The 23,043-nt window shown below is 38.6% G+C and overlaps 1 protein-coding gene across 3 annotated transcripts in view; it reads right to left on the bottom strand.

The window, feature by feature from the left end:
* RARB (retinoic acid receptor beta) overlaps nt 1–22,729 on the bottom strand; it is a 318,469-nt gene extending 295,740 nt beyond the window's left edge. The window contains exon 1 of one of the 3 annotated variants that reach the window (XM_030943210.1): nt 22,632–22,729. The gene's annotated coding sequence lies outside the window, so the exon portion shown is untranslated. Of the gene's footprint in view, nt 1–18,767 lie in introns of all 3 variants that reach the window. The other 2 variants (XM_030943212.1, XM_030943211.1) reach the window with 2 other exon arrangements.
* Nucleotides 22,730–23,043: the final 314 nt, after the last annotated feature.

Below are 23,043 nucleotides of genomic sequence, written 5' to 3'. Positions count from 1 at the left end.
GTTCAGCTCTAAACCTGTCCCTCCAAACGTTCTGCACCTTTTTGTTGTTAGGTGGATTCATCCCTAACAACACTGTAGGCCTAAAATAGTGCTCTATATGTGTGAACAGCAGTATGTTGACATAAAATTTGTTTTAAATCTTAGAGTGAGCCCCAAACGTGCCACATTTGCCTACAGTAAGAGCTTCACAAAGCTGGAAAACTGTCAGTTGTGAAAAGGAATTAGAAGTGTTAACAGGTACAGAAGAAAAAACCATTGCACTCCATGTAATGCCAAAAAAAAAAAAAGAAACCCATGAGAAGGGAGATCACAAGGGAGGAACCTCTTGGACTAGAGACAAGTTTGTAAAGCCATCATTAGTGACTTTCATTACTGAGTGCAGGCATTTCCACTGCCTGGGGAAAAAAAAAACCAAATCAAACAAACAGAAAAAAGCCATCTAAAGATGAGAATAAAAAGACCCATGCAATGCAAAGAGTTATCCTCTGCAAGAAAGCATATGGGGGTTTCCTTATTATTTTAACTATATTCAAGTTACAATTTAATTTAAATTTTCCTTGCAGCTCATTGAATATGCTGTCTGAACCATCTCTCCCAATTTTCATAGGTGGAAGGAGAAATCAGTACTAAGCTGATATCTTATTCAGATAACTCAATTTTTCTAAAATTACTACCACTTCTGGCAATCAAAGTGTTATACAACAACCAAAGATGGAAGCTGGTTTGCTATGGCAGGAAATGAAACAGACCCAAAGTTTTCATATTTGCACTCAGTTGCTGAATGAAAGCAACTGCATGGTAAGGTGATGCAACTTGACACAGCACTTTCAACCTTGCATTTTCCTGGTGTGTGCCTGCCAAAAAGGCTCCTTTTCCTCTCCTTTCCCAGTTCTTCCCTCCCCCAGTTTCAGTTCTTGACTTTTGTATCTTAGCTTGCTTGGCATTAATTAGCATTATTAAAAGGAAGAGTACATAAGGAGCCAAACATACAGTGCATCATATTTTTGAAACCTATTTCAGTTCTTTCAGGCATTTTTTCCCAGTATCCATGCAGCACAGATTGCTTCTGCTAGAGGATGAGAGTTAATGGACAATCAGGAAGGCATGGTGAACCAAGGTCACAGAATTAAATATCATTTAAGAGCACAATATGCAGTGACACAAATTACATTTTTGCAGGGAAACAGCAATATTAGCCTCAGAGCAAATGAATGATGTGCCTCCTTCCCATTGTTAAACTGTTCTTTAATAGAGACAAAGCATGAAAAAGGATGCAAATACTTTTAAACACAAAGGAGATTACAACCTAAAACCTTAAGCCAAGTCTTTACTTGTATTAATAAGGCTGCTTTACATCACTGCTAAAGGAAAGGGATCCTTAAGACCTTTACACTGTCAAGGTGCCAAAACTAGAAAAAAATACCTTTAACATAAATGAGATAATCAGACCTAGCCAGATTCAAATCTAGGGAAAATAACATACATTGTTCACACAATAATAATATGCATAATAATACCATATTACATATTCTATTATAGAACATGTTATAGATATTTTATTTAGAAGTAGGGCATGCAGGTAATTACTCTCTTTGTTCATCCCTTAATGCATGAAGAGAAAACAATTTTTTTCAGATTTGTCTTAAAACCTGAAGGCCAGAACTATCAGTAGCCAGGGATTCTGATGTCTTAAGCTACTTAAGAGAAACACATAAAATTAAGTTTCTGTGCTTTCAAATATAGCACTAAAAGCTAAAGGAGCTTATTCAGTTGAGTTTGATTGCTCCTTCTGATCTTAGCAGCCTTTCCATTCCTTTTATTGATCATTATTTTCCACCTAAAGACTATTCACATATTTGACATGCAAGCTTCAAGTCATTTTGGCATGGCCCAGCCAACGCAACCAATATTTAACCAGTTGTGTTGTTGCTTATTTAAAAAATGCACGAGGTAACTCCTCCAATCACATAAATCATTACATAAATTCTTCCCATTTAGAGAAGAACAAACCACCCCCCAAAAGATCTTAAAATTTAACTTTAAACACCCCACTAGGTATCACAAAAAACATGTTTCCACTAATAGTTACAAAGGAATATTACAGATAACTGTAGTGAGATTATGGTAACTCAAAGATGTCAGTGTAATAGAAGCTTGGTGTTAACATCATCCACAGCCACAAATGAAAAGCAAGCATTTTTCAATGACAAACATTAATGTTGACATTCTCAGCAAACTTGGGGGATATTCTTTGTAACTGAAAATAATTTTGGACCCTCATTTCCAGAAATGTACTTTATTCCTACAGCATTCCAAAGGCCTACAAAACTTCATCTTACATTGATGACTTCTGGACAAGAAATCAAAGCCAACTGAAATTGTGCCTGAAAATAACCAAGTGGCCAAAATCAAATTACTTTTTGTAAGGGCTTCCATTTTTAGTAAGATGAGTTATTAATAATAAGAAAGAAACGTTGTTATTCTATGTACATTTTATGCAACGCAAAGTTTCCAGTGAGTGGAAGCACATGTTCAAATGTAATGTCAGTAAAATAATATGTAACAAAAATATTCATGGGCTCCCAAAACAAAAAAACAAACAAAACCCAAACCAAAACAAAAACCTCCCATAACTATCACTTTTGTCTTCAGATGGGCACTTTCCTCCCTTTTTCATGCTTCCATTGTGCTCTTTTCAGAGAAGCTGTATTAAGGAGGCTTTTTAGTCTTGGAGTACTCTGTCACAAAAAATCACTTTAACATGGCCAAAACCAGCATAGCACCTAAACAGTCACAGCTAAGTCCTTAATTCTGTTAAAACCAATGAGGGATGAGTGAGCTTAAAATTAGTTTCCTGTGTAAATGCTCTAGAACAGGGTTGCAATTTCATCTCTGTCCAGTTTATCAGGCAATTCCTGCTTCTGGCATAAGATACCAAATACCTTCACCAAACAGTCTAAGTAGTAAGGTCTTTCACTATAACTTCCTCAAAAAAGGGGGGGAAAGTGCTCTCCCCCATATCTTCAGTAATTTTATCTTTGAGAAAAATTTAAACTCTTGAAGGGGAAGTCCTCAGCAATTTGCCTTTCTTTAAAAAAATTACATGCCAATAAAAAACAATTATTTAAAATTAATTTGTCGGATGAGAAAAAGACGATCTGAAGATCATCACACAGCACTTATCAGGAAGACATGTCAAGTACCTCTTCATGCCCCGCTGTATTTGCAATACCTCTGAAGCCCAACCCTTGCTATTCTTCCAGTGTGGCAGCTGGAAGGGCAGATCAAAGTAACATATGCTGGAAAACTAGCCAGCTAAAGCATCCAGTGCTTGAGCCTGTACAGAAGCAGCCCAGCACATCATCTTTCTCAGAGTTTCTGGCCCATCTGATCAAACACAGCTGAATTTCAGAAGTCTCACTGAATGCCGCAGTACAAAACAGTATCCCTTGGAAATACAATGATCCAAGAAGTAAGATTATTTATCATTGTGCTTTACAAAAGGAAGTTTTTTGGGAAGCAGCAGGAGGCTTTCTATATAAAAAAATCTTTCTTGATTGGCTCTTTGATATTAACAAAGGACTCTATTTCAACCTCAGTGTGAGCACATAGCTTCCCATTAAGCTAAAAGAAGTTGCACATGCACACAGGAGAATTTACAGCATCACCTCTTGCAATAGAATCCTTCAGTTTTCACAGGGCTCCACCTATGATCATATCCTGGAGGGAAAAACACCTGGCATTTTGAAGTTAAAGGGAGATACTGTATCTGGAGGATTGAAAATCATGAAGCTGCTAAAGCTAATCAGCCCCAGGGTCTCAGGCCAACCAAACCCTCTGCGCAGTAAGGTATATTTTCTATTTATTTATAAGCACATACAAAGGAAACAGAAGCTTGTAAATGGAGTCAGACTTTGACTTCATACATGAGCTGAAAACCCAGTCCTTGCACTGAATAAGCAGAGGAATTCAGTATCAGCTAATTTCTACTAATTTTGAAGAAGAAAACAATACATGTGTTTAAGCAGGGCTGGCTGTGCAGCAATAGTTTCACCCTGTATAAATGTGAGATCTTCCAACGCTAAAAAAGCTACAACCTCGCTACAGTCATAAAATTCTACTAAGGAATCATGGGCAACATTATGCTCAGGGAGGCCACACACCTCCACTTCCATCCTGCACAAATTTCCAAACCAGTTTTAGTATAATCATGTGTTTGTGACTCCACTGCTTTTCCCTCAAAAAAAAAAAAAAAAAAAAAATCACATGCTTCTGTACTAGGATTGCATTTTCCAAATAAAGCGAGTTGTGGCTGAAATGCTGATTACCCAGAAGAAATCCTAACAAAAGCAAATGTCATAAACTATAACTATACACTACACAATATATGCAGTTTCTCTGGCCACGAGAACAGGAATGTCTTTGGAGTCCCATTACATATAGGAAGAATAAGATATTTATGAATGGGCAGTAGCTGCTTGTGCTCATTGTCCTGGGAGAAGCATATATATTCATAACAGCTAGTGGACTTATTCAAGTTTCACGTATTTATTTTGTTTCAGAAGAATACAGAAGCTGCACCGCAGTCCAGGATTTAAGACTCATCCAAACCACTGCCAGTTTTCATGTGAAGGGAAAAAATAATCCACAGTCAGTTCATACATAAAAGTACGCACTCCATCCTGGAACACACTTTTGACAACTGTGTAGTGAATCCTTCATGGAACATACTATTTGGTATGACTCAAAATCTGTTTTTCTTGAGGGCACTTCCATGAATACACTCTCAATTACATAAATAATGTATCACTAGATATTTGAGAGGCTTTCATTATTCAGAAATAAGTCTTCTTCTGTGAATAAGCACTTCAAAAAAATAATCTTTTTTTTTTTTCTTTTGCTGTTTCTCCCCTTTTGAATTACTAGAAGCTTGAGACTTAGGTATTCACAGAAGAGTTACATACTTTCTCTGCCCTGCAGTTGCATAAAAAATAAGAATTCTAAAACAGAAAGATAGAAAGGAAAAAAACAACTGAAAACAGTCAAAATAGAAAGTCAGACACAGGAGAGCTGTGGTCGACCAATGTAACCTTTGGTTCTAACAGTGCCTACAGTACCACAGAAAAGGAGGGCATTCTATAAGGCACAAGTACAGAATAACTTATCCATAGTACACTTGAGCTTTTTTTCCATATAACTATGCTTTAAATCACTGTGGTGGGATATTCACCCTAACTTCTGTCACTGTATCTATTCTAATTAGCCATGTAAATGTCAGTTTTCCTTTTTGAATTTCTGCATTTAGACCAACATATCTAGTTTGCCACAACTTCCCAAAGTTAATTATACATTGTATAAAAAACACCCACCCTGTTTAAATCAGTGATCTTCATTTACTGCCTTTCAGTGTAGTTCTTTGTTCTTGCTGTGAGTTAAAGGGCATGATTTATTTATACATACCCCCCACCACTGACTGCTCATCCTCTAACTTAACTATGCTGGTTTTATTTCTTTCAGTACCTTGACACAAGAAATTCCTTCCAATGCCACAAAGCACTTCTGCCCATCCTGCCGTTCGTCTCTATTTTCATTCTATTTTCTTAAAAGTGATTCACAACAAAACAAATAATCCTTGTTATAAAGCAACATTGCTATAAAAAGCAATAACTACTAACTAGAAAATACTGTCATTGTTTTATAAATTTTTTTGTTAATTTCACCTTCTTTTTATTTGTTTTTTTTTCCTAGAGAGACAGATAAAAGCCTAACTTGCCAGCTTCTCAATTGCAGCAAATGTAGTCAATTTAATATTCAGCAACATGCAATTAGGTCAAATTATGTATTCAGAAGTTTTTACTTGGATTTGTTAGCTGCAAAATTTCATCGGCCACCACAGTGCCTGCTCCCTATGATTTGCTAGATATTCCCCTACTGTTCCTCAGCCTTCCTCCAACTCATTTTCTATCACCCACAAATTATACCTTCCCTTTATTCATCTTTTGAATTGCTACATAAAAGTAGCATTAATAACATTCACCCTGCTGCTCATATTTCTACATCTTCCCATTAATCTTCGATGATGTCCAAGTGTCCATGTGGCTCTAAGCATGGCACACACCCTAGAAGACAGCAAAACTTTCAAATTGCACTGTACCACAACTCCTGCAGAAGGAAGAGTTCCACTAAGTCTGCCTCATGCTTCTCCATTCCATATTCTGAAATGTTTCGTACAGGAGAGCAGTTTTGGGTAAAAACTTTTTCAAAGTCTAGAGGGAAAAAAAATTGCCCTTTAATGTCTTCTGACACAAAACAGTAGTCTGGATTATCTTTAGCCGTACCTATATCTACTTCATTAGACATAGTTGTAGAAAGGCTCATAACACTCTATTATATTCTATCATGTTATGCATCTTTCTTTGCCATTCTTCCCAGGAGAATCCCACTCTGAACTGAGAAAAGGGCCACAGACATCCTGTGATCCAGCAAACCCTTTCAACAGGCAGCAATACAACCAAGGAAAGGAGAGGTTATGCTTTGATATGAAACATCAAATTCTTACAATATTTCACTAAGCCTGTCTGGATGCTGCTTCCACCACCAACTGATACATTTTCTTTCTTCTCAGTCCTTCGTTGGGCAATCCAAAAGTGGGGCAACACGACAGCTTTAAGTACTACATACAAATGAAGTTCACTCCTTTTGTTGAAAAGCCCTTTGTCCCAAAAGGCACTCTTCTAACCTCAAAAGCCTGCAAACAGCAATGCTTCTGAGAGCTCACATGCATCCCACACAAACAGGTATCCATTTAAATGCCAGCTCACAAATGCACCTAAGAAAGCACTTCCATTCCCAGGATTTCAGCAGCTTCTTTAGTACACTAAGTTGTTATCTGTTGTATTAAACACGTTTACAACAATACATATATATATTACGAGAATACATTATACAGCTATACTTCTACATTACAGAAATACATTATACCAGTTACATTACACCAGCATCTATATCTCTACTTGTTGAGGCGGTCATAACTCAAAGTAAATACCTCAAATATCCCAAACCAAATCCCTCATTGCTTGTTGGTGGCTCACCTATTCCCAGGTGTCTTGATTGAGATAATCAGGTCTAGACCTCTATGTGGCTTCCACCTGCCACTCTCAGTTTCACCAACGCCGCCTCCCCCACTCCGTCCCAGTGGGTCACAGTAGCCCTAAACACTTTACACTAATACTTATACATAACAGTAAACCTTACAACCATACTTATATATAACAGTGAACACTACAACAACAGAGTCCATCCCCTCCAGGGGCTTTTCCCGATGCATGTCCAGCCAGGAGCATCTGCAGCTAATCCAGCAGCGATCCAATGAAGGATATTGCTGCCAGACTGCCACAGAGCCCTGGCATGTCCAAAGCTTCTCCAACCCTCTCCTGGGGTCTACCCTCCTGGGGTCAAGTCTTCTTCTGGGATTATTCATCCCCTCCAGGGGAACTCACCATCTTCTCCTGGGACTCTCCTGGTCCTCGCAGCAGCCCTCTCTGGGACTCGCCTGGTCCTCGCTGCAGCCCTCTCTGGGACTCGCCTGGTCCTCACCCTCTCCTGGGGTCCTGGGATTCATCATCTCCTCCTGCAGTCTTTACACCAGCCATGCAGCTTTTCTTGCATTCTTCATCTGGCTCTTACAATCTTCCTTCTGCTTCTTGCAGGCTTCTGACTCTTCCTCTCACTCCTTTGCTGACTCCACCCTTTTATGGTCCTTGTACTTAATTGCTTACAGGTGTCTATGCCACTTGTTCTTAATTGGCCCCAGCTGCAACTCATTGGGGAATACTGTGCCCCCTTACCATTCTCCCTACAGTTATCAGCCTACAGTCACATATTGCTCCACTGGGCCAGACACAATTTTATAGCAGCAAGGGCTACATTTAGACTCCACTCTCACTGCTTTTCTTTGTCTTTTTGAGGAGGGAATTTCTTCCACGTTTTCACAAACAGTGTGTCCTTGGTTATTTTAGCTACTGTGTTTCCGTCTAAAATCATCAGAATCAATGATTCAGAAATACTTCTATAGGAATCTTTTTCTTCTAAAAGCACAGCATCATGCGTTCATTTCTATCTTACAGCCTTCTAAATCTGAATTAGCTTTAAGCTATAAGCACAGCTATAAGCCCAGTATCTGAATACACCCAAGAAAGTAATACATTTCACCTCTCTAGTACTTATTATCAGCAAGAGCTTTAAAGCATCACAAGTGTAGGCAGCAAACCACAAACATTACTGAAACTGAGAAGCAAAGCCATCCAGTAACTTAAAATGCAGACTGTGCAATCATAAAACACTTAAGAGAAGCAATTCTGAATTGAATATTTTAGAAAAAGAATGGGACATTATTTCATTTCTAGAGTGGATCAATATAGTAGAAACTGGATGTAAAAGTCACATTGGCTGCAAATATGTAGCTTCCTTTCTTCCTTGAACTGTCACTTTGCAAACATAGATTGGTCTTTCAGACTTCATCTAGTGAAATGCCATCTCTCTGCCAATCTTGGTCTACAGTTTTTATTGTGCTGCTACAACTTAACATTCACATCCTTAAATATTAAGTTTATCAGCTCTGTGACTGCAAAGTAACAATCTTAAAATGCACGACCCTTATGAACTAATAAAAATCAGAAAACAGATAACAGAACAAATACAGCCTTTTGGTTTAATCTCAGCTAAAAAGTACTTGGAGACTAAAATAACTGTATTTTAATACTCTGGAGAAAATGAGGAAGTCATTGTGCATTTGATTCTTGAACATCATTGGAATTTCTGCAGAAAAAGTAATGGGTCCTTTTTCTTGCTATCTGCTAAATACAAAATGTGAATTATCTAAGCACAAGTGAATCTTCTGAAAGATGGACCAAAAGTCTCCCTAAGTCTTTTTAATAACAAATGGCTCACAAGGATGTGGATCAGGTTTTCCAGCTGCCTTCCCAGGAAGTTGTTGCATCACAGTCTCTTTTCTGAGGACCTACTGTAACACAGCTCTGATCAGATTGAGACAAGCAAAGAGTTCCCTTTCCTTCAGCGGTAACAGAGGTTAAAAACTCATCCCCAAGTTCTCTGAAGAGTGTACAATATGGTATTGAACAGATCACTTCATTCTTCATTACTCAAAGGCATTTCAGCCTGAACTCGTTCCCACTTATAGACAGACTCAACTAAATACACATTCAGTCCCACTGACACGAGCTGAGGCTTGGATCTCATCACCAACCACACACATTAAGTTCTCTCACTGAACATATGCTTTCTGAATGGGGATTCAGTCAATTCATACATCAAGATGCTGGAAACAGAAGGGCACCCTTGCTACGTGAATGATGAGATAATGAAGATGCTGAAACATTACAAAAATACCACAAGCAGAGTTTCTGTCCTGAAGCAGACAATGGCCAATGTCCTAGCACAGGTTCTGCTGTGCATTTCTTGGGACTCCTCCAGGTAAAACCACTTTCTGTAAGACCAAGCTCTTGGCTTGGTAGAAATCTCACTCCTGTGCAAGCAGTACCAGCTATAAAGAACTGGCAATAAACTAGGTGAAACATATTGATCAAATTTTCAACCCCCCAGACAACAATTTCTCAGACAACAAAAATGTCAACTTGTCAGCAAAAGTTTTCTTTCTTACACTTAAAACACAAAACACTCCCACCACCTCCAATTTTCAGCTAAAGCCTAATACTACAGATTAACTTCCTATCACAGTGAAACATCCTGACATCTACCTGCAGGATCCTTTAATGAAACAACAAAAGGATATAGTGCTCCTAGTTTTCCATTAAAAAAGGGAAAAGCTGATTTCACCTGCAGGGAGTCAGCTACACTAATTCAAAGTACCTAAAAACTAACTAGATCCATAGTCCTATATATCAGGTTTAAGGAAAAGAGACAAGTGAAAAAACAACCACTGAAGTGTTTGCAGAAAAATTTGGATCATACTGCTCAGGGACATCAGTTTCATCAAAAGTGAAAGATGATTTGAAAAGGAGAGCTTTTGTTACTTTGGAAGGAAAAACACTTTTGCATATGTAATACACAAACTTTTAATAGGCCTAGTGTGATCCAAAACTTAAGGGTTTCCTCTCTTTTATTTATTATAAAGTTAAGGTTAGTTTTATTTATGTTTTGTCTCTGGTGCAGAGCAACAGTTCACAACCAGAACAGGTCTGTTGGTCAAGGCCATTCTCACACCTTAGGACAATGGCTTTGGTGTAATCAAAAGGAAATGCTACTTTCTAACATGACAAATTATCTTTTTTGACATAACAGACAGAACCGTTGCTTCTCTCTGAGCTCAATCTTTATTTCATTGTCACTTTTATCAGACCAGTGCTGGTGGCAATACATCAAATGCTTAGAATTTCAATGAAATTGTCATTACAAAGGCTTTCAGGGGTTTGCAAATTTTCTCTGGGCACAGAGCAAGACTGGGGTATGCAGCAGTCTGTCCCACATTTCCTGCTCTCCTGATTTCCCAGTGGTGATCAGAGCAGGCTCTATGCTTGCCATCTCATCCTGGGTACCACCCAGGGTATTTGGTGCTTTTGAGTGTCACCCACTGGGTGGTTTCATATTTTGTAGCAACTAGGAAAGGTCAGCAGCCAGTTAGCAGCTATAAGTTGATAATAAAACTATACATACACACATATATGATTCAACTACCTATGAAGTATTTCCATGTTAGTCATGGTTATGAACAATACAAATTACTTATAAGTTAGTTATATAAATAATCTATGTTTATCCTAAAATACATCCAAAAATACACAAACACAACATACAGTATAATTCTCAGTATTTTCTTACTACATGTAATCACATCGATAGTCAAAAGAAGCCAAAAATTGAAAAGTCACATACTGGGTATTTGATCTTTTAAAAATTACATCTTGATGGTGCCTCCAGTAAGTCTCTACATAACTTTACTCATTTTTGTCCTTCTCAAAAAGCTTTTCCTCTCTTCCTTTAACATAATATTAAAATTTATCCAATTTCAGTACCTGGTACCAGCAAGCTGACTTTGCAGGGGTACCTTACTGATAGCACATCTCTTAGACAAATGTACTGCTCTGCAAAGAAATAGAGCCAGAGGATGCTGAGCCAATGGTAGCTTTCTGAAGCTACCATTCTAGAAACACTACCAACAGCTAAGAAAAATATGGCTGCATAATTTTTAACAAAACAATATGAAACCTGATCCAATGCATTAATGGTCCATAATGCTATTGAACAAGACTACAAGAGAGACACTTTACTTGCAGTTGCTTGTCAGACAATTACTCTCTGCTACTGTAATACTTCATGTGCATACTTCCAAGGAAGACTCATGAACGCACAGGTTCATTAAGGGAATGAGAGAATCGATTGTAAAATGGAAAAGGCCGAGTGAGGGCATATTTCAAAGAGATGAATATGGTACACTCCATTATGTTGTAATCAGCCTCTCTCTTTCATCCTAAGAACTGTAATAGTCTATCCTAATTTTCAAGGAAAAAAAATTCTCACTGCCTGCATCATACCTTCATCCCAAATACAGTGAGGAATTCAAATGTGCTGCAGGCAGTTTCCATTTACCATGGTCTTTGGAGCAGACGGTATTGATGTTGCTGACCATTTTTCTCCTTAATAAGAAAAACATTCAAATGCTACTAATATTGCTGCCTTGGCAAACCACATTTTATAGATGGGACTTGCCCTGTACATGACACATAGAACATCAATCAAGGCTGAATTTTATTTCAATTTATTATGGTTGCTGTCTAAATGAAAAAATGCTTATATCGTTAAAATGTCTTACAATATAAATGTGCAAATGATGTAATCACCCATTTTGTGAGAAAATTCTGATTTTGATTAAAAATATCTACAGTTGAATGTCTAAATATTTAATAAATGTGGAACAAAAAAAACACAAGCGCATTAAGAAACCACAGTAATTGGTATCTGGTGTAACATCAGGGTTTTATGCATGATAGCTTTTATATTTAGAAGATGAGTTTATAAGGTATTCTTTTAAAATGGTAAGAGCTGCCTTTTTGTTCAAATCATTGAGAATAAATTACTTCAATCTTGACTTCATTCAAGACCTCACATGTGTTTTTTTCAAGTTATCATTTTTCACAGTTCTTTGCTTGCTATAGCCAGCTGTCTCCAGACTGAACCTGGTGGCCTGCAAAAGCCCTGCAAGCCTTCCAGATACACAGCTCTGGACACCACACAATTACCGAGGGGCAGAAAGCAGCACCTTATAAGAAGAGAGACAGTACTCAATTCTGTAATTGACTGGAATTCACAAACCTGTCCCAGCTACTGAGACAGAATTTAAGGTTTGGCAGAGTCCCACTGGCACGCACCACATGGGATGTCCCCAGGAGCTGGCTGGGATGCTGGCTCTCCCAGCTGCTGCCTCCAGCATAGCACAAAGCAACACACCCAACATCATGTCTCTGCTGCAGAGAGCACTGCAGATCATCAGGTCAACCCAATGGCAGTGAAAATGCATTAAACTCTCATATTCTCTCTGTATCATCAGCATACTGTTATTATATAAGTACAGTACACCCCCATTCGCAAACAGCCAGCTCCTTCTGCTGTGTTTATTTGACAATACTCTAAAGTCCAGAGCCTAAATGTAATGCATCAAGAATGATAAACTGCTGCAGCAATTCACAAGCATGTTGAAGACCAGAAAGTAAATCCAAACAGTTTCTACCAGAAAATGAGAGTTGGAAGACTGGCAGGCAACTGATTCTCCCCTTCCACTCTGAGCCCACCTGGAGTACCCTGGGCAGCTCCAGGGCCCCCAAGAGAAGGAGGAGGATAAGAGAGCTGGAGCACCTCTCCTGAAATGACAGGCTGAGACAGCTGAGGTTGTTCAACCTGGAGAAGATGAGGCTCCACAGAGACCTTAGAGCACCTTCCAGTACATCAAGGTGGCCTACAATATGGATGGAGAGGAATGTTTTACAGGGACATGTGGTGACAGGACAAAGGGTGATGACTTTAAACTGAAAGAAGGCAGGAATTAGAGGAAGAAAATCTTTACTGTGAGGGTGGTGAGGCACTGGAACAGGCAGCCCAGAGAGGCTGTGGATGCCCCATCCCTGGCAGTGTCCAAGGCAAGGTTGGACAGGGCTTTGAGGAGTGTGATCTAGTGGAAGGCATCTCTGCCCATGGCAGGGGAGGCGGAACAAAATGATCTTTCAGGTCCCAAACCATTCTAATCCAAACCGTTCTGTGATTCCATGTTTTCCTTACTGGGACAAAAAGTATCTAAACCAGATATTGGATCCAACAAGCAAAAGACTGAACTGCAAAAGTAGTGGTTTAGCAGTATTGAAGATGTGGTGAGCAAATGTAGTACAGCTACACACTGCTGCCTTTGTCATGCACAAGTCCCAGCATCTTTCACAAGATGGAAACTTCTTGAAGGTTTTTGCCTTGCACAGAATTTTATCATAGCCAAGAACTGAGGAGCAATTTCAACTTGGCCTTTAAAGAAGAAAAAAAAGGGATAAATAACTGTAAATGAAGGAAGTGTATGAGAGAGCTACATGACAGATAAGTGGATTTTCATAACATCGCATATTGTAAAGTTTGCCAGAGTGTATTGAAAGAAGAGTCAGTATCCTGGTTAAATCACATCCTGCTGCAGCTGTCCAACTTTATAGCTAAAGTATTCATATTAACTCCATTAAACAATTACAGAAGGAAATACAAAATATTATTAAAGGTATGTTGGCTTTGTGCTATCTTTTTTTTCAGATTTAATAAGAGATAAAATACTCTCAACTTTAAAGCGTGACTTTTTTTGTGTGTATTCACATCCTGGAGGCCACAAAGCAGTTGTCCCATGGAAATCCTACAGAATCTAAACTTTACTATACATTTCTGACAGACATTTTAGACAAGAAAGGAAGGATATTTTAGCATTTATGGAGCTGGCTTGACATTTAGGGGATCTCAATTTAATTTCCTTGTCTGCCAGACTTCCTTCATAATCCCAGACAAAGTAAATAATTTTCCTTTCCCTGGTTTCTCATCTTCAAAATGGAGAAGACCATTAAAGTACTTGAATTGTGCAAGTTTTGAAAGACAAAAAAAATATCCTTTTCTTCTCCATTTTTATGTTTTCCATAGTTAGAAATGTACCTGAAAACTCAATCTTTCAAAGGCTCCAACTGTATGCTGTTTTGTTCTCAAAATAAAAAAACCACACTGTTTATAAGTAAAACACTTTTTATGTTGCAGATCTTTGTCACTGGAGAGTCTTCCATTTTAAAATGCCTGCTCTGTGATAAGAAAAGATATTGAAGAATGAGCACAGGGAAAGTTAATAAACAAAATGCATTCATGGCCCATTACTTCAAATAACTTTACTATATAAATAGTCCACTCATCAAATAATGGCCTCAATTAACATTTCATTCTCAGACAATGCATTTGTAATGTACTGCAGGGATTAAAAGTTCTGCATGAATATCACTATCCTGGAAGTGCCACTACTCACAAGAGAAAGACTGACATATTTTCCACTTGATTAAAAACAGTTCCTAGTCTTTCCTCACCCTGCTTCTCTACTAGACCTCCTTGTCCTAGAAGGACCAAAAGAAAATATATTCCCTACATAGGAGCTCCTAATCTGCTGGCTGATGAAGACCATCAGCCTTGCTTTTAAAATCCATAAGCACACTAGTGCAGCATTACTAGAGAAGAGAAAACTAAGCAGTCCCCATGATTTTGTTAAGAAAGCAAGCGATGAGAATTCCCTCATGTAATGCATGCTTCAATCCTTTTTACAACAAGGTAGAACACAATGAGTTTTTTCACAGAATATTCTCAGTTGGAAGGGACCCACAAGGATCATCGAGTCCAGCTCCTGACTCTGCACAGGACACCCCAAGTGTCACACCCTGGGCCTGAGAGCATTGTGCAAACACTTCTGGAACTCTGCCAGGCTGGTGCTGTGACCTGAGGAGCCTGTTCCAGTGCCCAACCACTCACTTGGTGAAAAGCCTTTTTCTAATATCCAACCTAAACCTCCCCTGATACAACTTCAGGACATTCCCACAGGTCCAGTCGCTGGTCACCACAGAGAGAGATCAGGTCAAAATAACCTGGCACACATTAGCTAACAAAACAAAACAAAAAAAGTTAGCACTGCCACCACCAGGAACAAACATTACAAGACCAAGGCAACAATGGAAGAGCCTGAATTACGTGGACACTGCGACAGTGACAAGCACTACAAGAACTGCTGAGATGCCTGGGTGCTTGCTACTTGGTGCATCTAAATGTGAAAGACCTCCCTTCACTGAGCCATCTTGCTGCTAATGGTGAAAGAGAGTATCTTTGTAGTATGTTGTTGCTTTTATGCTGCAACACAATGACTGAGCCTTGATGAGAAGATAACCAAGTCAATTACTCAAACACCAACAAAACACATTCTAACAATGACTGCCGCATTCATGGTGTCATTTTAGAAACGGACTCCAGTACATTCAGATTTCTTTTTTGTGTCCTGTGGGGTTGACCTGAATCCTAATGAAATTAACTACTAGAAGAAACCAATCCAGTACAAGCTACCAGATTTCAAGGCATGATGCAAAATCTGCTGAAAAAGTCAACAGATGCTTCTACTAGAGGCCAAAAAGGAGGAAAGCTCCTGGAAATCTAAAATGGACCTCATTGTGCTTTGATGGTGAAGTGACAGAATAAATAAATAAAAAAAATATTAAGAGTTAACTTACAACAGAGATCTAAATATAAAATCCTGCCAAGGCCTATTATTCTCAAAGTGTATTTTAAGTCATGTTAGGACATCTGCCTGTGGGTTCATCTAAGGCACAAAAAAAACCCCAAACAATTCAATGAAAATGAAATATTCAAAAAAATAAAACTGCTTCTCAGCCATTATTTTCCTCACAAGTATTGTCTTACTTTAAATTTACTGCTAATACAGTATGTTAGCAGTTGTCCTTAATAAGCTCTGCATACATCCAAGAAAAGTGCATACACTGACAAAGATGCTTCTAGTTTTGCACAACACATGGCTTTTTTTATACAGTATGTTCTCTCTTGAAAACTACTCCCTCACAAAATGAAAATTCAGCAGAAACTCTAATAGCTTTCATATTTCAGTCTAATAGGTAGCATGGCATTGCACTGCCACCCACCTTTGCTACAATATTGCACAGCACATTTAACAGGCATTTGCTTCCTTCACTCAGTCCTTACGTGCAGCTTCTGCAGGACCTCAGTATTAACATTTAACAGAGTCTATGAGCATAAAGCACATTTATGAACACCTGCTAGAACATTTTATTTGCCTTAAGAGTTTTATTATAACTGTTAAATTTTCTTGCTATGCTTTATGGGCCAAATCCTGGTCCAGTTTTAGCCTCAACTCCCATTGACTTCAACAGCAAGCAGATTTGATTGTATGTGGGTTTCCATACCAATTCAATACAGCTTTAAAGAAAACGGGATCACTGGTAAGCACAATACTGGATAGAAAAAGCCAGCACTTAGCAGCCCTAAATATCCACTGAACACAGCCTTCAAATGCAGTTAAATAAACAAATATACCCCACGCTCCCAAGTCTGTAATCTCCACACTGCATTACAAAACCCAACCCACTCTGAGGTTAGAAGTACAAGTTATGCAGGTATCCCATCCACAAATGGCTTGGTGGGATGTACTACCACCAACTACTCCCTCTCTGATCACTCACTGATGCTCCTGCCACCAAAATTTTGTTGTCTGTATGAAAGCCACCAAAGGCCAGAATGCAGCCTTGTCATGTTGGTCACCTCCTCTGACACATCCAGTCACAGCCCTCTTCAACAACACAAGATAGGCTGGAACCAACCATGAAGAGCCAGAAGTTGCAGCTGATGAACAAGAGCCCAGGGAAGGTGTTCCAGAGGAAACCATGCCAGAAGTCTGGCTGTTCCCAAGATGTTCTCTACAACTGATCTTCTTCTTTACCATCTTACTGGAGATGTTCCTAACACCTCTGTGAGACTGAACGTGACTATACAGAAGCAACACAGCTCCTCATAGCTTAGAGAAAAATAATAACACAGGACTCCAGGAAATCCATATGGAACTCCTCTAAGAAAATTTAACCACATTTGAAATGACTTAAGAGTTTACTTTGCCCACTGCTATTAAAAGTCCAAAAATAGTAAGAAAGCTAGCAAAGAATAGACAATACGGCAATGCCACATCTGTTTCACAAAAGCCTGACAGTAAATTCTTGATTCAAAGCATACTATTAAGCCCCCCAAAATTCAAGCAATTATAAAAATGAAATTATAGACACAATGATGAATGACGAAAAACTAAATGTTAACAGATCTAGCACCATACAAAAAAAATATTGATTTTCTCTGATTACTACTTAGGTGATCAGAGTGTATGAGGTCCTAGTTGCCTGCTTGCTCTAGATTTTATTAATGCTTCAATATCAGACACCCAATTTGGAAATCAATGCTTACTTCATCATTTTTCTCTGAAGGATCCTATTATTCAGAATTGATTTAACAGAAATGAAAGGCTTACCATTAACAAGACCCAGCTGCTGACACTTCTTAGATGAATTATTGAACTTCTAAGAGTGAATTAACTTAACCATCACCAAGACTTATTGTCTGATGTTTCTCATACCAAAGTCAGTGTATTTATAATTACAGAACCAAGTGGTAGAAAGAAACTCCTTTGCTGCCTCCTCCAACACCATACACTCCAAGTAAAAATTAGGCTTTGTAAAGACAAAAATACGAGTTTTGCACCAAATTCAGTCAGTTGGAGCTTAGTCTCTAACTGCCTTTCGACACCCTGAATCTTCATTTATTTCTAAAACTCATAGGTCATTTCAAGGTTCAGAAAGAAGAAATCCAATTTATGGCAAGTTACATCTTCTGTCAATGAGATTACTACAGTCAAAGCTCCCTAGGGCTGATCATGCCCTGCCAGAAAGCCTACAGAAGACTATTATTAATTCCCCTTAGGTACAAAATGAAGAACCACCTTATGAATTGAGATAAAAGTAACAAATATTACACTACTGCAAGTAGAAGCAGTACTACCAGTCCATGGCAAAAGCAGTGTAAATGTACAAAGCAAGAGTTTAAAACCTGCCATCTGAGCCACGGGGCTATCTCTGCTCAGAACATAAATTCATCATGCCCATTTTCCAGTCTAAGAAGGACTATGCACCACACAAGGTGAATTCAATTCTTCAAATAAGAGCTTTGGCTCTGCTGAATGAAAAGTTCAATGCCAAAAAAAGAGCTGGAAGGTTTGGAAGGGCAGATGATCACACCAGCCTCTGTTGTGATCCTATGCAATTCCCAAGCAGGTACACCGCTAATAATGCTCTTCATAAGGCATCCTTGAGAAGTGGCAATAAAACCCCTGAGTGCCAGCACACTGCCCAGCTGCACTGATCTACAAACACATTAGCGTCAAGAGCACAGAGCTGTGCTAGGCAATATGATATCCTTCAGCCACTGACAGTAGAACCACAGCTGCCTGGTGACGCAGCCAGAACAACTGCTCAGCTGTCAAAACCAGTGAACATTTCAGATCTTAGTAGACTTTTGGCTAATCTGTACTACCTGGCTGAATATGCCATCAAAATGCTAGAATGGCAACTGCTTTCCCTTGTAGCATTCATCACACCTGCAGAGGTCAGTTTGATTATACTTACCTCTGCAACTGCTCTGAAGATTTCAGCACAAGACCAAGTTCAGACTCCAGATGCAACACATTCGGGAAGTCTTCTGGATTAATAACACAATTTTTTGCCTCCTTTTTATTCCACAGAATAGTGAGATAACAGACCTGCTTATCCTTTTCACACAAGCTGAAAGTCAACAACTGTCCAAAATCACTAGAGCCTCTTCTCAAACCTCTCAACGGATTTGAGTGCTTTCACACTGCTAGAGGCAAAACACCTGGGCCTTTTTTTACCAGGGTTACTATGTGAGGAAGATAGTCTTGGAGCAAACCAATCACTTTTTGAATACTGTACTTCCCTCCCAGCCCCTATTTTAACCCCTATCTTACTGAAACTAACCTTAAAATTCTGCTTCGGACATCGGACAAACATTTTAAAAATTAAGAAAAAGGGGAAGGAAAGAAGCTTGACAGACAGAGTCTCCAAGATCATAGGAGATAATTTCCTACATTAGGAAAACAGGCCAAAATCATAAATTATGATTATTTTTTTAATATTTAAGTATTGAAAATTTTCAATCTGACTCTTCTCTACAGAATAACACTTTTGAAATGGAAGGTGGCTGGCCATAACTGAAATCTGCTTAAATTTGATATCTGCATAAAACATATCTCAGCAAGTAGGTTGTAACAACTTTTTTTAAAAAAGACATGGACCTTGGCAGATTTCCTGCTTTTCTTGCACTCATTTCTTCCAGTACTTCCCACATTATGAAATAACTCTTAATGCTATAAAGACAGTGCAGACTGCAAAAATTGGTCCTAGTAGTTCCAATGGGAGTGACGTGGCCAGAATTTGGCATTCAACAAAGTTTCCATTTCTACATAGGTTTCATTTCTTTTTCAGTTTAAAAATAACACCATATTTTGGCATGTAACTAGAGCTGCTCCTGCAACTCAGAAGAAATAACAACTGCTGGCAAGCCTCAAATCTGTTCCAAGACAAAAAACTGTGTTGGCAGAACTTTTTCTAAAAGTTCTTTTTGACTAGAGGCAGAATTCAACACCAGCATAAATGGAGAAACTTCAGTGAAAACAGTTATGTTACACATTAAGTTTATATAATGCAAATATATTTAGCTGACATGGAATTTAAATTCTTTTGAACCAATTCTGTTTATCTTCTACATGTACATAATAACTTAGCACCAAATTCTATAATCATTCTTCTGTGAATACTCTTTTCCCTCCTACATAAATGGTACTGTGCTATTTACAAAGTACCACAACCATGCCACACATTTTTTTAACGTAAGAGTTATCCAATTAGGATGTGGTGAAATTAAAGCTGCAAGATCTATATTCCTGCATCAATTACAGGCACAGAAGAAAATAACATAAATCTGACATTTCACAACTTCTGAGGGTTTGATTTTGCAACCTACTTTCTAAAATACCTTTTTTGCACGTCATACCCAAGGATTTTTTTAGAGCATGAATACAGTTAACCAATGTGCAGCGGTGCTTCATCAACACAGATCACAGTAAGATTTGACTCCCAACTCCACTATAGCACAGACAACAATGAAACCATTCAAATACCTAGACAAAGATGCCCATGCCCCTTGGATATTCAGGATATAGCTGGTTGATGGATGGGACAAAGTACTTACAAGGAAACCTGTACTATTTTGGATTAACTGTTGAGAAAAACTGAATTGAGTCCTTCTTGCCAGAGAGAGGGAGAAAGTTACATGACAGTGGTATCAGGCTGCTTCAATTCTCTTGAAGAAAAAGCACTACAATGCTTAAACATGTAGATAGTTCTAAAGCCAAGTTCTAAGCACAGCTTGCTCACTCTACCCTAAATACAGCTGACTTAACTCTAAATACAGTTGTGTGAGTATTGCATTGAAGGCATGTTTTGCCTTTTTGTCAAACTACGCTCTTTTTTACATTTTGTTATACTGTCACTGAAAAAAATTATAAAGACATCTAGACTGAATTTATTTACCTTCAGATTCTTAAGAATTTGTATCCAATGCACCACAATTCATTAACTGCTTCACATAATTCAACTAAGCACAACTAACACACCTTTAAAGGTCCCTTCCAACCCAAACTATCCTATGATTTCCAATACTAGATTGTACAAGTTAGTCTGCCTACACATAAGGTATCTTTTCAATAAAACATACCACTTTAGATTTCCACTGACTTAAAACAATTTAACAAATAAAAAGAAAAGTAAGAGGCGATACTTTTGTTCAGACCATGAAATAATGCAGTTAATTTGACCACCAATATAATTAATACAATGACCAGATAAGTACAGTTAGAACTCCAAATAAACTTAATATGCTTTATATGTAAATAAAAATAAAATAGAATATGAACTAAACAAAATAGAATATGAACTAAACTTGAGGTCTGGAATTCCAACCAGTGGTCTCATTGAAAAGAAATTAAAAGACGCAAAATTTTCAGCTTAGTGTGCCTAAGAATTGATGTCACAAAAATCACCAGACCTTCAGAAATTTAAGGCAAATTTGCCACCAAGGAGAACACATTAATCATCTTTTTATTTCCACTGTAGAAATGTACTACAGGTGTTTCAGAAAGACTTTGATTTTCAAAAATAAGTGGTCTGTTTCTTTCCATACATTACCAAGTCTAACAGAGGCACATTTTTATTCAGGCTAAATCATGCCTTATGGGATACACTTAGGAGGAGGAAAGGAGGACATACAACTGGCATTTGAGACATATTGCCAGTGCAAAGCTGCCAAAAGCACACAGCAGGGAGCATGTTTTGGCTATCCATGAGCAGAATAAGCATGCACTCCTTAACCACTGCCAGCTGGCATTTGTTTCCAAATACAGAATGCTCACTAGGCAGTTTGGAGACTGGACATACTCCTAACCTTAACTATGCTCCCATAAAAATGTGATGCTGAGATACCTCATTAACCATGCCTCTCTCTTAGCTGACTGCCAAATGAGAGAGACTGAATGACAAACAAAAAGGATACATTTCTCCCCATGCACAAAAAAGCACTTAAAGTATATCCTAACATACTCAAGTGCTTACAGCAGAAGAAAGATTTTAAGAGTGTTGGAAGAAAATTCTGCCAGAATCTCAAAAGGCAGAAACACTGCCATGCTCTATTGTACATGGATAGAAAAAGTGAAATCCAGAGACACAGAGTACCAAGAAAACATAGCAATGTATAGAAAGAGTGGCTGGCACTGTGATTATAAACTGCATCATCATGTTTAATACAACCTCTAGCACTCACAACAGACGCTCCCTGCTTTATGTGCTGGGGCAGATTTGTGGGTAGAAGATTAATGTCCCCCTCCATCTGTTAATGACTATATAGGTCCCCTGGGCTTTGCACCAAGGGTACTTTGCCCTTAGGATGGAACAAGAAATGGAAATCTGTGTTTGTTAAAACATGCACTTACTATTTCCAGCAACACTAGCAATTGCTAGATGTGTATATTATTTCAACTTTATCTACCAAAACCATATTTTATCATGGTAGCTCAACTGTGGTTCCAAGTAGATTTTCAAAGAGATCAGTTAAAAGGAGAACAAACCAACGGGGTTGGGGGGTGGGGGTGCCCTTTTCACTTTCAAAGTGCTTTCCTGACACACAGAGCCTGCATCAGTATTTGCCCCGTAAGTGCTCTATTCATTTAACTTTGCACTAGAGTTTCAAAGTGACTCCACTTTTTGGATTTCCCTTTCTCTGTCACTGATATCCCACTGTCATGGACCAAGCAACTCACGAAGAAGAAATGTACCAGACTGCCATGCAAAGAAGAGGGCACTAATTAAAGTCTTCATTTCCTTCAGGGGGTTCTGTGAGTGGATTATATTTTAACTTACCCCTGTTAACTGTACCTTTCCTCCTGAGACCTGGAGGCAAGTCAGAAGGAGCTTGACACCAGCACAGTCTTCATGGACCTAAGCCAGCTTGATATCCTGAAAGAATATAGGGAAAGAACTGTTACAAAATGAAGTTCTGAAGGAATGAGGCAAACACAGTCACCACCAGAACCATGATACTCAGGGCAAAATCAAAGATCTTAACAGTATCCCCAATATCCACAAACGAGACACCAAAACCAGAGCGTTGCTTCACTAAAGTCTCCAAATGTGGCGTCTCAGGTTTGTTTCATGCTTCCTTTCTTCCTTTTCCCACCCCTATCAATTGCAACACTGACCTCAATTCCATCCCAAGGAAGAAATAGTTGCCCCTGCCAAAATTCCCTGCGAGCACCAAAGGGAATTCTAGGGG

The sequence above is a fragment of the Camarhynchus parvulus genome, chromosome 2 (assembly GCF_901933205.1).
Source record: "Camarhynchus parvulus chromosome 2, STF_HiC, whole genome shotgun sequence".
NCBI lineage: Eukaryota > Metazoa > Chordata > Aves > Passeriformes > Thraupidae > Camarhynchus > Camarhynchus parvulus.
The sequence above is the reverse complement of the archived record's forward strand: the minus strand, read 5'-3'. Positions and strand labels throughout refer to the sequence as shown.